Source organism: Panthera uncia, unplaced genomic scaffold (genome assembly GCF_023721935.1).
Source record: "Panthera uncia isolate 11264 unplaced genomic scaffold, Puncia_PCG_1.0 HiC_scaffold_1274, whole genome shotgun sequence".
Taxonomy (NCBI): Eukaryota; Metazoa; Chordata; class Mammalia; order Carnivora; family Felidae; genus Panthera; species Panthera uncia.
In genome coordinates this window covers 81,532-98,922 of record NW_026057892.1, presented here as the reverse complement: position 1 = coordinate 98,922, position 17,391 = coordinate 81,532, and the positions used below count along the sequence as shown (strand labels likewise).

General features: G+C 43.0%; 1 protein-coding gene across 2 annotated transcripts in view; it reads right to left on the bottom strand.

Annotated features, from left to right (window-relative positions):
* LOC125916870 (chromodomain Y-like protein) overlaps window positions 1-17,391 on the bottom strand; it is an 82,808-nt gene that overhangs the window by 18,831 nt on the left and 46,586 nt on the right. The window lies entirely within an intron of this gene.

Here is a 17,391-nt window from a genome sequence, read left to right as displayed (position 1 = left end):
CAGCGTCAACTTCGTTGCTGTCTTAAAGATATGGTCTCCTGAACCTAATATTTCTTATAACAAAGGCAAGAGTTCCATTTAATGCTTTCCTACAATTATCAAGTTATGTCAGGGTAAGAATTCAAGTATTAAAGGTAAATAATTATTCATATGAATTTTCTGAATATTATCTCACCTGGTAAGGAATATATAGAGCCTTTGGGGAGGGTGTGGAGAAAGGGAAAGAAATGTAGGAAAACTGTATCAAGCTTTACTAATAAAATTAGCACTGGCAGAAGTTCTCTGAGGGGAAGAACATGAATTATAGGTCAGAAATACTTCTTCCACAATGAAAGAAAATAAGCCAGGACTACCAGAAAAGACTTGGGAATGGACATTTAGAGAAATCAAATAATCTCCCTTGGTAAAACAACAGGACTTTCATTGGTTGAAATGCTTTTGAGGTGTTTAAAAAAAATTCAATTTTTTGAAATTTTGGAAGAGGTTATAATAAATGCACATGGTTCAAGAATCTACAACTGTAAAAAGATATACCGTAAACGGTCTCCCACCACTCATGCTCTCCATTTGCCCAGGACCGCCCCCCCCCCCCCCCCCCCTCCCCCCCTCCCCCCCCCCCCGGTTAGCTACCATGTTTGGTTTCCCAGTCTCCTTCCACTGTGTCTTGATATATACACAGGCAAATAAGAATATAAATATTTCTACCCCCATTAAAAGACACAAATGATAGTTTAGTAGACACAGTATTTTGTCACATCTTGTTTATTCATTCGACAGTATCTTAGAACTTGTCTTATCATCAGGTGATGTTTTGTTCTTTTCTAAGGCTGCACAACAGTCTACTGAATGGATGTTCTATAATCTACTTTTACCAATCCACACTGCAATAAACACAAATATTTAATGGTTGTTTGGTATTACAAACAATGCTGCAACGCAAACCTTGGCCTCTCTCATTCCAATGCTGGCCAGTATCTCCAACTGAAAGATCACTGGATTAGCTGTTGTTACCAGCAGCACTGGGTGTTGCTGAATCCTTCTGAGGAAGCTAGCAAGGATCCTTTCTCTTTGTTTTAATTTTCAATCTCTCTTCTATCAGAACCCTCCCCATCTGTGTTTAAACACCTTCTTCAATCTCTTGTGCTCTCAGATACCCCTCTAATCTGCTCTTCTCAGCACTGCCCTCTCTCCTCACGCCCATCATGGTCTCACCAGGTCTACACTTGCTGCCTCCTTGTCCCCTCCATCCTCTATAGACTCCACTGCAGCTAGAGGCCACATGACCAGATAACTTCTGAGTAACAGGGAACTGGATCACAGGTGACTCTGAACCATTAAGCCTGGGTGTGTAGGAGATGGGGCACCCACAGGGTAGTCTGACATAGCTGGGGGATGAGGACAGGGGAGAAACTTGGCTTTATCCATGGTTACTATTCGGGTACAGATGCTCCAGAGTCCAGGAATGGGGGCAGAAAAAGTCGGGGTGGAGATGAGTACTTGGGAACTGGTGCCCAGAGAGGATGGTTGGATAGAGAAGTAGGAGCTCCAAAGGGAGGAGAGAGGAGCGAACTTGCTGGGGAGACACATGTAGGGCCAGGAGGCAGCAGGGAAGCAGGGAGGCTGTAAGAGGCTTCCTTCAAAGGAAGGAGAGGCTGCCGTGGCCATGAGGACATGTCAACAGTGGCATGTGCCTCAGAGAGGTGGAGGAGAACAGAGAAGAGGCAATGGAGGGGAGATAAGAAGCCATTAATAAACTCAGGCAAGTTGTGTCACTAGAGCATGAAGGGTAAAAAAAAAAAAAAAAAAGACTGTAGGATACAATGAGAGACAGATCAAAGTTGTTAAATAGAAAACATGCATTTGTTAAAATGCTGTTTTCAGGAACACAGAGATACAGCTGCAGGTGAGAGGGCCCTGATGTGGATGTGATGGCTGACAATGCTCTCCCTGCCTAAACAGAGAGCACATGAGAAGCAATACTTTGCAGAGAGGAAAGCTGGAGGCCACCTGACTCAGGGTGAAGGGTGATCTGACAAAATCGAAATGAGTGGAGGCTCCAGCCTGCCCAGGAGGACAGCGTTCTTGCAGAATACACATGCCAGTGTGCTAGTAACAACAGGTGAGAGCTGTCTGGATCTTTGAGAATTACTAACCTGAGCTGAATTAATTGGTGCTGTATCAGAACACAACAAGAAAGACCCAACAACACAGGGGAAGGCCTGTTGAAGGCTGGCTAGCTGCCTTCCGCCAGGACAAAGCCTGCTGACTTTGGATCAGCCCCCTCCACCCCTGAACTGCTCTCTCAGTCTCTTTTCTTTCCCTATTTAAAAGACACGTATTCCTTACCTCTATAGGCAGATTTCCTGGTGGCTTCTTCCCACAGAAGCAGGATTTCTAGGCTATGGGGTCTATGTAGCCTTTATATGTGAGCTTCACAAAAAGCCCATTTTCCTTTCTTTGAAGCAGTAAGTCTTATGGAGCTATCCGTGGTTCTGCAAATGTGGAAATGGATTCATGTTGGCTCATGCTGACCAGGATTGTTGAACTTGGCCTTCATCTCCCTGTTAAAACTGCATTGGCTCACTTTACAGTCCATGCTGATTTCAGACTCTGTGATCCTGCTAGGGCCTCAAGTATCACGCCCACCCAGTAAGACTCCTGGGACCCATTCTTATCTACCTACAGGGCCATGTGACTGTGCTGTATTTGGGTAGAGAAGTGTTCACAGTGGGACTGCATCTCAGAATCACAGGCTGCCAGCACTGAGCTAGGTCCTGACCCCTACCTCACCCCCATCTGTCATTTATAACCCTTAGCCCCTCACTCATGACAAGCTAGCCATGGCATTCTTTCACTGGCCAGGGCCTTTGTACTTGCTCTTCCCTCTGCCTAGAATGTTCTTGCCCTAGAGCTTCAAATGGCTGGTTCCTTCTGCTCATCTGAACGGCAGCTCAAAATGTCATCTCTGCCGACAAGCCTTTGTGGAGAAGCCCCTCCCCCTAATGCGGGCCCTCCCATCACAATTCACTTCACCCTGGCTTGTTTTTCCCATAGCCCTCCTCACCAAAGGTATTTCTTCCTCATTTGATTTTTTATTTATTGTATATATTGTCACTGTACTCCACTAAGCTCTGTGAGAGCAGGGTCTCTATGTGTCTCATTCACTAATGTAATCCCAGGGTTTGGAACACTTCATATTTACTGAATAAATGAAGGTAAGGGACCTTCAAGTCCCACCAGTCCAGTGCCCTTCACTCAGGGACGAGAAAGTAAGTGGCCTGTCCAGCGTCACACAGCTAGCTGATCACCTGGTGCCAACCTCGGGACAGCAGGTGCTATCCTTTAGAGCAAAATCAACTGCTAATGACCAATCTAAAAAAGGTAAACACCGAGATTCAGGAAAAAATATCCTCCACACATAAACTGTGTGAAAATTCTCTGTGACTCCCTGGACCCACAGCTCTGACGAAAAAGCAGAGCAAATGTTCTGAGTGGACAGTTCCTTAAGGATTTGGATTCAGAGACTACTAAATGCCTTCCTAGGATTTATTGGCATAAAAGCCAGGAAAAAACCCACTTTAGTGCCTCTCCTAATAAATGGTTTTCTTTTAACATGCTCGAGAGTAAAAAGAATACCCTCAAACATGTATTTGTTAACCTGTTAGAATTCACTGCTTCAAAAAGCATGTCTCTCTAAAAACGAAATGTGCCTTCTGCTTCTAAACTTAAGAGAGAAACAGTAGCTGCATTTCGTTACTTGCCAGCGAGGAGTAGAAAACTGAACAAAATCTACCAAACAACTATTTCAGAAGCTGGACAACAGACAGTGCAGGACCACGTTCCCAGTGTGAAAGCTGGGAACCAGACTTTCTGCCTGGAGGCTATTTCCACACGGTAGGTACAGGGACACTGCGTGCAGCTCAGCAAAAGTGCTAAAATCAGGAGGAGCCCAGAAGGCTTTAATTTGTGGGGCAGGGTACTTTAAAGGAGGGAGCTACACAGAAAGTTCCAGAACTGCTTATGGATCCTCTTGAGTCCTTGCTGAACACCAATCTCAGTATGCATGAGGTGAAACTCCACAAGGTTGGCAGACCAACAACTTTTGAGGAAAAAATTACCTATGAACATGTAACTGCCAGAGCACACACAGGGCTGGTGTAATCCCCAGCCAGAGTGGAGAGGGACACTGGGTCGAGACCCTGGAACAGGCACATGTTAGTAGTGGAAGTACTCTAGCTCTAGAACTGCACTAACAACACTTAAAAATAAGCCTTCGAAGGATCAGATTTGCAAGTAAAAATTGGCTGTCAGAACAAACCTAACACTTAAAAAAGTGGACAAGAAAATCCAGCGCCCCAAAATGTAGAAGTCCCAGTGTGTAACAGCCAAAAAAATTACTAGATATGCTAAGAAATAGAAAAATCGGACCGATGACCAAGACTAAATCAGTTAATAGAAAGAGATCTAAAAATAAAAGATGATGAAATAAGAGAAAAGGACATTTCCAAAACTTATAAACAACCTCAGTGTGCTCAAGAATTTAAAAGACAGGAGTGCCTGGGTGGTTCACTCGGTTAAGCAACCAACTTCAGCTCAGGTCATGATCTCACAGTTCATGAGTTCAAGTCCTGCATCGGGCTCTGTGCTGACAACAGCTTGGAGCCTGGAGCCTGCTTCGGATTCTGTGTCACCCCTCTCTCTACCCCTCCCCCCACTCACACTCTCTCTCTCTCTCAAAAATAAACATTAAAAAATATTTTTTAAAAATTTAAAAGATAACACAAACATATGAATTTCATTAGGTATGTTTAACAGATTAGATGCTGTGCAAGATAAGATCAGAGGGGGAAAAAAAGAAAGATCAGAGAACTTGAAGACCAACAGATTCTATCCAAAATGAAACACAGAGAGAAAAGAAAAAACAGAGTAGAGCCTGGGTGTGGGCTATCAGAGCATCTAGCATATGCATAATTTGAGTCCAAGAAAGGGTGTGTGCAAGTGTGTAAAAACATTTGCAGAAATAATGGCTCAAAGTTTTCCATATTCGATGAAAACCAGAAGCTTACAGACCCAAGAAGCTTAACAAATACCAATCAAGATAAACAGAAAACCACAGTAAGGCACATAATAATCAATCTGCAAATGCTAGTGATAAAAGAAAATCTTCAAAGCAGACAGAAAGAAAAAAGCAGGAAAGGGATGGCATCTTTAAAGTGCATGAAGTAAGAAATAAAAAGCTTACAGCACACATGCACCATATCTGTCTTTCAGAAACAGGAGAAATAAAAACTTTTCTAGACAAAAGCTGAGAAAATCTGTAGCCAGCCGACCCACACTATAAGAAATGCTAAAGGAAGTTCTTCAGGGAAAATGCTAGCAGAAAGAAGCTTGGATATATACACAAAAGAACTGATAAACATGTGGGTAAAAGTGAACCTACACAGACTATATATCAAGTTTAATTAACTAAAAGGAGGTAGTAATTGGCTAATCCCACCCCCCCCCAACTCTCCCCTGAGTTCACATCAACCTAACCAGAATGAATAAAAACCACTGTGTATACACTACATAAATACATTAGAGTATCTTCAAGAAATTGACATCTTTCTGGAAAAATATGAATTCTCAAGACTGAGCTCAGCTACAACAGAAACAAAGAGAAAAAATAAGGAAGGAAAGATACAAGTAAAGTTATTTGGGGCTAGGCAAGGTAGGAGCAGCTGAGTACAAAAGAAAACAGTTTCAAAGTTCCGAGGAAAGAAGGAAATCTACCAAGTTCATTTTGCAAAGAGGATAATTTAACTCTGATGTCAGAACTTGACATGATGACACAAAACCACACACCAATTTTACTTATTTCTTGGGACACCATGGTCCCATTTTATTAACATTAAATACTGCAAAGCTATCTTTCTCAATTTCAATTCTAATAGACTTCCAATTGCAACCCCGGTGACTAAGATTTGGCGGGAAGACAAGCTAAGAAATTTTGGAAGAGAATAATGAGCGATACGTACCTTGCTAGTTGTATATTCATAACTATTAAGGGCATGATTCTACTCTAGGGGAAAATGACCAACTAGAATTAACCAAGGACTAGCTCCTAGGATGACAATCTGTGTATTACAAATAAACAGGATTGGTAAAGATCATTCAATAAGTGGTAATCAAAAACCGAGTAATTTTCTTGGAACAGTCATTTTATGTCTTTACTGAAAATGAAACACAGATACATACACACACACAAGATGAGCACAGAAAAATGCTTTCAATGGAATGAAAACACCAAAACATGAAAAACTGATCTCCCAAATAAAAAATGAAATAATCTTTTCTACCTATAAATTAGGAATCTTAAAATATGGCAATTAAATCAGGGCTGGTGAAGAGCACACATACATATATGGATACCTTTCTAGAGAGCAATTCTGTAAGATGTGTCCATCAACCTTTGTCCTTGTAATTCCATTTTTAGAATTACACTCTAACAGAAAAGAAATTATATGGGATATTTTCACATATAAAAGGTATTCAAATAATTTTATCTTTAAAATGGAGAAACTGGAAAGAGCCGTAATTGTAAGAGTAAGGAAATGGTTAAATGACCAATGGGACATGTGCACCTGACACATAGAAAGCAGCCACTATCAGGATGTTTATGAAGACTGTTAACATACAGGTCAGTAAGTGTTTCACAGCAGCTACTGTTTACATTATATGTTACATATGCCAAGCTTTTAACCTAACTCTAATTAAAACCACATGACATCTGGCGGAAGATGGCGGCGTAGGAGGACGCGGGGCTCACAGCGCGTCCGGCCGATCACTTAGATTCCACCTACACCTGCCTAAAGAACCCAGAAAACCGCCAGAGGATTAGCAGAAGGGAGTCTCAGGAGTCAAGCGCAGACTAGAGGCCCACGGAAGAAGGTAGGAAGGGCGGCGAGGCGGTGCGCGCTCCACGGACTGGCGGGAGGGAGCCGGGGCGGAGGGGCGGCTCGCCGGCCAAGCAGAGCCCCTGAGTCTGGCTGGCGAAAGCGGAGGGGCCGGACAGACTGTGTTCCGACAGCAAGCGCGACTTAGCGTCTGGGAGGTCATAAGTTAACAGCTCTGCTCGGAAAGCGGGAAGGCTGGAGGACAAAGGGAGGGAGAGCTGCTGAGCCCCCGGACGGCAGAGCTCAGCTTGGCGGGGAACAAAGGCGCCAGCGCCATCTCCCCCGCCCATCCCCCAGCCAAAATCCCAAAGGCAACCAGTTCCTGCCAGGGAACTTGCTCGCTCCGCGCAAACACCCAACTCTGTGCTTCTGCGGAGCCAAACCTCCGGCAGCGGATCTGACTCCCTCCCGCTGCCACAGGGCTCCTCCTGGAGTGGATCACCTAAGGAGAAGTGAGCTAAGCCTGCCCCTCCACCCCCCGTGCACCTTGCCTACCCACCCCAGCTAATACGCCAGATCCCCAGCAACACAAGCCTGGCAGTGTGCAAGTAGCCCAGACGGGACACGCCACCCCACAGTGAATCCCGCCCCTAGGAGAGGGGAAGAGAAGGCACACACCAGTCTGACTGTGGCCCCAGCAGTGGGCTGGGGGCAGACATCGGGTCGGACTGCGGCCCCGCCCACTAACTCCAGTTATACACCACAGCACAGGGGAAGTGCCCTGCAGGTCCTCACCACGCCAGGGACTCTCCAAAATGACCAAACGGAAGAATTCCCCTCAGAAGAATCTCCAGGAAATAACAACAGCTAATGAACTGATCAAAAAGGATTTAAATAATATAACAGAAAGTGAATTTAGAATAATAGTCATAAAATTAATCGCTGGGCTTGAAAACAGTATACAGGACAGCAGAGAATCTCTTGCCATAAAGATCGAGGGACTAAGGAACAGTCACGAGGAGCTGAAAAACGCTTTAAACGAAATGCAAAACAAAATGGAAACCACAATGGCTCGGCTTGAAGAGGCAGAGGAGAGAATAGGTGAACTAGAAGATAAAGTTATGGAGAAAGAGGAAGCTGAAAGAAAGAGAGATAAAAAAATCCAGGAGTATGAGGGGAAAATTAGAGAACTAAGTGATACACTAAAAAAAAATAATATACGCATAATTGGTATCCCAGAGGAGGAAGAGAGAGGGAAAGGTGCTGAAGGGGTACTTGAACAAATTATAGCTGAGAACTTCCCTGAACTGGGGAAGGAAAAAGGCACTGAAATCCAAGAGGCACAGAGAACTCCCTTCAGACGTAACTTGAATCGATCTTCTGCACGACATATCATAGTGAAACTGGCAAAATACAAGGATAAAGAGAAAATTCTGAAAGCAGCAAGGGATAAACGTGCCCTCACATATAAAGGGAGACCTATAAGACTCGTGACTGATCTCTCCTTTGAAACTTGGCAGGCCAGAAAGGCTTGGCACGATATCTACAGTGTGCTAAACAGAAAAAATATGCAGCCGAGAATCCTTTATCCAGCAAGTCTGTCATTTAGAATAGAAGGAGAGATAAAGGTCTTCCCAAACAAACAAAAACTGAAGGAATTTGTCACCACGAAACCAGCCCTACAAGAGATCCTAAGGGGGATCCTGTGAGACAAAGTACCAGAGACATCACTACAAACATAAAACATACAGACATCACAATGACTCTAAACCCATATCTTTCTATAATAACACTGAATGTAAATGGATTAAATGCGCCAACTAAAAGACATAGGGTATCAGAATGGATAAAAAAACAAGACCCATCTATTTGCTGTCTACAAGAGACTCATTTTAGATCTGAGGACACCTTTAGATTGAGAGTGAGGGGATGGAGAACTATTTATCATGCTCCTGGAAGCCAAAAGAAAGCTGGAGTAGCCATACTTATATCAGACAAACTAGACTTTAAATTAAAGGCTGTAACAAGAGATGAAGAAGGGCATTATATAATAATCACAGGGTCTATCCACCAGGAAGAGCTAACTATTATAAATGTCTATGCGCCAAATACCCGAGCCCCCAGATATATAAAACAATTACTCATAAACATAAGCAACCTTATTGATAAGAATGTGGTCATTGCAGGGGACTTTAACACCCCACTTACAGAAATGGATAGATCATCTAGACACACAGTCAATAAAGAAACAAGGGCCCTGAATGATACATTGGATCAGATGGACTTGACAGATATATTTAGAACTCTGCATCCCAAAGCAACAGAATATACTTTCTTCTCGAGTGCACATGGAACATTCTCCAAGATAGATCATATACTGGGTCACAAAACAGCCCTTCATAAGTTTACAAGAATTGAAATTATACCATGCATACTTTCAGACCACAATGCTATGAAGCTTGAAATCAACCACAGGAAAAAGTCTGGAAAACCTCCAAAAGCATGGAGGTTAAAGAACACCCTACTAACGAATGAGTGGGTCAACCAGGCAATTAGAGAAGAAATTAAAATATATATGGAAACAAACGAAAATGAAAATACAACAATCCAAACGCTTTGGGATGCAGCGAAGGCAGTCCTGAGAGGAAAATACATTGCAATCCAGGCCCATCTCAAGAAACAAGAAAAATCCCAAATACAAAACCTAACAGCACACCTAAAGGAAATAGAAGCAGAACAGCAAAGGCAGCCTAAACCCAGCAGAAGAAGAGAAATAATAAAGATCAGAGCAGAAATAAACAATATAGAATCTAAAAAAACTGTAGAGCAGATCAACGAAACCAAGAGTTGGTTTTTTGAAAAAATAAACAAAATTGACAAACCTCTAGCCAGGCTTCTCAAAAAGAAAAGGGAGATGACCCAAATAGATAAAATCATGAATGAAAATGGAATGATTACAACCAATCCCTCAGAGATACAAACAATTATCAGGGAATACTATGAAAAATTATATGCCAGCAAATTGGACAACCTGGAAGAAATGGACAAATTTCTAAACACCCACACTCTTCCAAAACTCAATCAGGAGGAAATAGAAAGCTTGAACAGACCCATAACCAGCGAAGAAATTGAATCGGTTATCAAAAATCTCCCAACAAATAAGAGTCCAGGACCAGATGGCTTCCCAGGGGAGTTCTACCAGACATTTAAAGCAGAGATAATACCTATCCTTCTCAAGCTATTCCAAGAAATAGAAAGGGAAGGAAAACTTCCAGACTCATTCTATGAAGCCAGTATTACTTTGATTCCTAAACCAGACAGAGACCCAGTAAAAAAAGAGAACTACAGGCCAATATCCCTGATGAATATGGATGCAAATATTCTTAATAAGATACTAGCAAATCGAATTCAACAGCATATAAAAAGAATTATTCACCATGATCAAGTGGGATTCATTCCTGGGATGCAGGGCTGGTTCAACATTCGCAAATCGATCAACGTGATACATCACATTAACAAAAAAAAAAGAGAAGAACCATATGATCCTGTCAATCGATGCAGAAAAGGCCTTTGACAAAATCCAGCACCCTTTCTTAATAAAAACCCTTGAGAAAGTCGGGATAGAAGGAACATACTTAAAGATCATAAAGGCCATTTATGAAAAGCCCACAGCTAACATCATCCTCAACGGGGAAAAACTGAGAGCTTTTTCCCTGAGATCAGGAACACGACACGGATGCCCACTGTCACCGCTGTTGTTCAATATAGTGCTGGAAGTTCTAGCATCAGCAATCAGACAACAAAAGGAAATCAAAGGCATCAAAATTGGCAAAGATGAAGTCAAGCTTTCGCTTTTTGCAGATGACATGATATTATACATGGAAAATCCGATAGACTCCACCAAAAGTCTGCTAGAACTGATACATGAATTCAGCAAAGTTGCAGGATACAAAATCAATGTGCAGAAATCAGTTGCATTCTTATACACTAACAATGAAGCAACAGAAAGACAAATGAAGAAACTGATCCCATTCACAATTGCACCAAGAAGCATAAAATACCTAGGAATAAATCTAACCAAAGATGTAAAAGATCTGTATGCTGAAAACTATAGAAAGCTTATGCAGGTAATTGAAGAAGATATAAAGAAATGGAAAGACATTCCATGCTCATGGATTGGAAGAATAAATATTGTCAAAATGTCAATACTACCCAAAGCTATCTACACATTCAATGCAATCCCAATCAAAATTGCACCAGCATTCTTCTCGAAACTAGAACAAGCAATCCTAAAATTCATATGGAACCACAAAAGGCCCAGAATAGCCAAAGTAATTTTGAAGAAGAAGACCAAAGCAGGAGGCATCACAATCCCAGAATTTAGCCTCTACTACAAAGCTGTCATCATCAAGACAGCATGGTATTGGCATAAAAACAGACACATAGACCAATGGAATAGAATAGAAACCCCAGAACTACACCCACAAACGTATGGCCAACTCATCTTTGACAAAGCAGGAAAGAACATCCAATGGAAAAAAGACAGTCTCTTTAACAAATGGTGCTGGGAGAACTGGACAGCAACATGCAGAAGGCTGAAACTAGACCACTTTCTCACACCATTCACAAAAATAAACTCAAAATGGATAAAGGACCTGCATGTAAGACAGGAAACCATCAAAACCTTAGAGGAGAAAGCAGGAAAAGACCTCTCTGACCTCAGCCGTAGCAATCTCTTACTCGGCACATCCCCAAAGGCAAGGGAATTAAAAGCAAAAGTGAATTACTGGGACCTTATGAAGATAAAAAGCTTCTGCACAGCAAAGGAAACAACCAACAAAACTAAAAGGCAGCCAACGGAATGGGAAAAGATATTTGCAAATGACACATCGGACAAAGGGCTAGTATCCAAAATCTATAAAGAGCTCATCAAACTCCACACCCGAAAAACAAATAACCCAGTGAAGAAATGGGCAGAAAACATGAATAGACACTTCTCTAAAGAAGACATCCGGATGGCCAACAGGCACATGAAAAGATGCTCAACGTCGCTCCTTATCAGGGAAATACAAATCAAAACCACACTCAGATACCACCTCACGCCAGTCAGAGTGGCCAAAATGAAGAAATCAGGAGACTATAGATGATGGAGAGGATGTGGAGAAACAGGAACCCTCTTGCACTGTTGGTGGGAATGCAAATTGGTGCAGCCGCTCTGGAAAGCAGTGTGGAGGTTCCTCAGAAAATTAAAAATAGACCTACCCTATGACCCAGCAATAGCACTGCTAGGAATTTATCCAAGGGATACAGGAGTACTGATGCATAGGGGCACCTGTACCCCAATGTTTATAGCGGCACTCTCAACAATAGCCAAATTATGGAAAGAGCCTAAATGTCCATCAACTGATGAGTGGATAAAGAAATTGTGGTTTATATACACAATGGAATACTATGTGGCAATGAGAAAAAATGAAATATGGCCTTTTGTAGCAACATGGATGGAACTGGAGAGTGTGATGCTAAGTGAAATAAGCCATACAGAGAAAGACAGATACCATATGGTTTCACTCTTATGTGGATCCTGAGAAACATAACAGAAACCCATGGGGGAGGGGAAGGAAGGAAAGAAAAAAAAAAAAGAGGTTAGAGTGGGAGAGAGCCAAAGCATAAGAGACTGTTAAAAACTGAGAACAAACTGAGGGTTGATGGGGGGTGGGAGGGAGGGCAGGGTGGGTGATGGGTATTGAGGAGGGCACCTTTTGGGATGAGCACTGGGTGTTGTATGGAAACCAATTTGACAGTAAATTTCATATATTAAAAAATAAAAAAAAAATAATAAAAAAAAAACAACAAAAAAAAAACCACATGACATCTGAAAGTTGGGTTGTATCTGCAGATCTGTTCTCAAGCTTGTGTTCTATTACTTTGTTACAACCAAAATTACACAGCACAGAAATGAAAATTAAACGTATCAAAAGGTATTATAGTGTAATCAACAATGCTTACATGTGAGTTTACTAAAAATGTAAATACATAAAAAAGTCAATAATGGCTCTTAGTGATAGAGATATGGGTAATTTTTATATTCTTGGTATTTTGTAAATTTTTACAATTTACTGATATCAGGGTAAAAACCACTTGAAAACAGACTACAGCAACCAAAATCCAGACAAAAAACTTCTGGGATATTATTTTTAAATAGGTAAAGATTTATTGGTATTTCCCTAAGTGTATTTTAGTTTATGGTTGTTTAATCAAAAGTTGGCAAATTCAAGGAAGTATGGGTTCAGGTGCAAGAAAAGTTCAAAACCTGCTGACTGTTACTTTAGTCTAAAGTTAGAGAACAAATACTACAGTATCTACAGAATTATTACTTTTTAAAAAATGTTTTTTGAATTTTTTTTTTATTTTTGAGAAAGAGAGTGTGTGCAGGGGAGAGGCAGAGAGAGAGGGAGACACAAAATCCAAAGCAGGCTTCAGGCTCTGAGCTGTCAGCATAGAGCCTAATGTGGGGCTTGAACTCACGAACCACGAGATCATGACCTGAGCTGAAGCAGATGCTTAACCACTGAGCCACCCAGGTGCCTCAGAATTATTACTTTTCAAAGTTTATTTATTTTGGGGGGTGAGGGAGGGAGGGAGGGAGACAGAGAGAGAGGGAGAGGGAGAAAGAGGGAGGGAGGGAGAATGAAAGGGAAAGGGGCAAGGGCAGAGAGAGAGGGGGAGAGAGAATCCCAAACAGACTCTGTGCTGTTCAGCACAGAGCCTGATTTGGGGCTCAATCCATGAACCATGAGAACATGACCTGAGCCGAAATAAAGGGTCAAGTGACTGAGCCACCTCGGTGCCCCAGTGTCTATAGAATCATTAACACACCTTTACAGAGTTTAACATTTCAACACATTGTCCCCCATACCTACTGAACCTAATCCTATTTAACCATACAGAAGCCTACCACTTTATTCAGATTATATAATCTGCAAACTGAATTAACAGAAAACTTTTCAAATGAACGTGGAAGGGAGGCTTTAAACATTATATCCTTTTCCTCCCATAACATGTTAAATGAATCAATTCTTTGTAAATAATTATAAAAGTGTCTGCCCAAACTCCTTCAAATACAGGTCCCTGTCCGTAGGGATCTCTGGATTTAAGGCTATGTATGCTTATTCTTAGCTGTCTTCATAAAAGACAGTAAAATATGGTCAGTGCTGCTATAAAGTTCTGCTTCAACAGGATGGGTAGATTAGGAACAGTTTCGAGCACACTGCAGATTTCGTGTATCATGCCTGATTTTGTCTGGAGAAGGCTGGTGCATGCACAACCGCACGCCGGGGACTCTGGGTGGGCAGGAATACACAAAACCCGTGCCTCCAATAGCCACCGCTGCCTTCCATGTGCTTTCAGATCCCCCTTTCACTGCTTTACAGTAACCGATGCGCTGACCCTTCCCACACCCACTTCCAGCATAAGACTACGCACCTTCTTCATGATACAGTGCTACATCTATTGCAGTATTTATGGCTTTCTTAACCATTTAATATGTCAAATTGTAGCACCACTTTTATTAGGGTCCTATCTTATTGTTAAATATGCCAATGACAAAGTTTCCTTCTCCATTTCCCACATAAGCCTGGTGCTGTTTAGTGCATGATTTTGCATAGTGTGGCAATTTTTAGGGATGCGTATGTTGCATTATAGCAGAACTGGCTGCAAGTTTTCTTCCCATTGCTCAGTATCAAAGTCATTCTTTTTGCCTGAGATCAAGAAAGAATTTATTCACAGCCACGTTTTAGACCTGGCCCTAAAAATAAAATCACCTAACTAACGATTAGCTTCAAGAGGCCATACATAAACCAACAAGCAACTGCTCAGTGGGGAATTAGGATGAAAATGCTTATAATCAATCGCCACATTCAGACAGAGCTCTGGTATTCATCAGCCCAACCCCTCCAGGAGGAACTTGCCAGGCAGGGGCTCCACCCAAATGCCACTGAAAAGTGCCTGGACACTGCCATCCCCACCCCAACAGAGTGGGCTTCCACGGCAAAGGCCCCCGTGGCTTCTCAAGGTGAAGGAACACTCTCCAACTGGAGAGGGCCAGGTGTTGCACGTTGTGTTCTGAAGTGCTGAAGTGGGCTCTGCTTTCTCTGCCGGATGCCTTCCTTTGTCTTCCATGGCAGGCTGCTCCCAAATCTCTCTACCCACAAATCTGTCTTTAGAGCTTCGTACTTACTTTCAAGCTAATTATACCCCACTGTTTCAAAGAGCAACCCATCACACAATCCTCCTTAGGAGACCCGTGTTTAAGGGCAATGGTACCTCAACTCCCAATTCCAGCCGACCTCCATGTACCAAAAGAGTTCCTCCCCTCCCCTGCAGACCACAGCCGCATCTTTCTCGCTCCACATCAGTCAGGGGGAATCTTGTCCTGCCTGGTACCCTGCAGGAGGGTGCAAATGATCTTTAGAATCTATCAACACTTGTTGCCCCGTGACTCCCAGCCCACCTAGATTCTTCCAGTCAGGTCCCTGAGGATCAGCACACAGGTCAGGCCCCCCACTGCTGGTAAGATGTGCCCAGGCACCACCTGCTGCTCCGGCTTTGGGATTCAGAGATCATGTGCAAGCTCATTTTTACTCACCACTGAGACCCTTGAATGCTGTGCTTGGGGGTGCTTTATTTTTGTACACTGTATTAGGACAGACCCAGTAAATAGCCATTTAAGACACTGAGCCTCTTCGTCATGCACATTCGATGTAATCAAACTGAAATATTAGAACTGCTATCATTAAGAATAATTTCTGCTGCACAAGCACATCTTCCCTGTCCTGCCCATCCCCAGTGCTCAGCTATGTTGTGGATACACTGGCTATCCCCTGCCCCAGTGCCCGACCATAAATTCTAGTCATTAGGTTCTGCCGGCCCAGCCTTTGGAGCCCAAAGGCAATACAAGTAGCACAGCAAATGGGAGGGAAGGCCAGACTATCCCTGGTGACCAGCACCACACTTTCCATAAATGTGCTGGAAACCACAGCAATGTGCTGCAAAGATTAGCCACTTGCTCAAGCCAGGCAAACCTGCCAGTTATTCCCAAATCCTAAAGCCTGAGGCAGGCTCTTTCCCATTCCAGCTGCTGCAGCAAATGTTGTCCACGTGGGGTCTAGATTAGAAGGCCCCTTTCTTCTAACCATTTCACTATGGCTACTCTGCACCTCATAAGCTCTGGGGTTCTTTGTGTAGGGGTGGCCAGCCGGGTGGGTGCTGTGTTACCCTTCCCTGTCTACACAACAGTGCTTTTCAAGCTCTGGGATACAAAATCAATTTTGTGGATACCAATCAGTATTCATTTATTTAGACAAGACAGGAGAAACTGGAGACCACTGCACACCAGCACCCTGGGCCGCCAGGTAAAACGTGTCTCTTATTGTGGGCTGCACTGGGGGAGTTTGAGAGCGCGGCTCAGATTACCCAGCACCTGTGCATGTAGCATCCTGTGAGAGGGCCTGAGCAGTGCTTCCAGCCATGGCCTTGACATGGGGTCTCCCTGATCACCCCAACCTGGAGGTGGTATCTCTTGTGGAGCTCTCCAGCACTTGTCACATTGGACTGTAAGGAGCGGACTGCCCTGAGGAGGAGGACGCCTCTGTGCCTAGGCCCCAGCATGGCCCTTGGGTTTGTGACTCATGGGTAGCATCTGATAAATGAATAAACCTGGTCTGCAGGTCTTCTGCTTTCTCAACAGTGTCATTAAGGTATCCCCTCCCTGGCCCGCTGCCACTGTGTGTGGCAGGACACTGACTACGGGTAGAGATCCACAGGGTCACAGGCCTCTGGGGGTCATGTCTTCCATCACTTGGCAATGGGAAGGGACAGATGCACCACCACCCTGCACACTCACATCTAGTTTATTAATGCCTCCTCCTCCTGGTCTCTGCATTGTTCTCTCGATTCGCCTGATTTTCACAATGATTATTCTAGATCTTGACTACTCCATCCGCCTCACTGCCCCTCTGGCTCCTAGTTTTGCTACCGCACACTGGCCATGGCCAACTCTATGGTCACAATAGCTTTCCTCAACCCTCTTCATTCAACTATTTTCCTGATAAAACAAGAACAAAAAACCCCCAAAAATCAAAAAACAAAAACCCAACTTAAATAAAAAACTTATCAGGTGAATAATTAAGGTTTTCCATAAGTTGGGTTTCTTTTGCATCTCCGACATTCTCTCCTAAGAATGAATCAGGCACTCTCCTCCCATTCCAGGCATGACCAGTTGCATCCAAGCTATTTAATATGAGCTGGAGCCATGCTCGCTGGCTGAGCGGGCTCCAAAACTTTGTACCAAGTAGCTACTGGCACAGTATTAGCACTGAGAAAACCATACTCCAAACTACTCATTCTTTAAAGAGCAAAAGTATACTTAAGAATGGAGGCTGTATAAAAGCCATTTTAGTCCATGAAGCATTCAAATTATTTCCCTGAAACCACTAAATAACTCATGAATGCTAGAAAT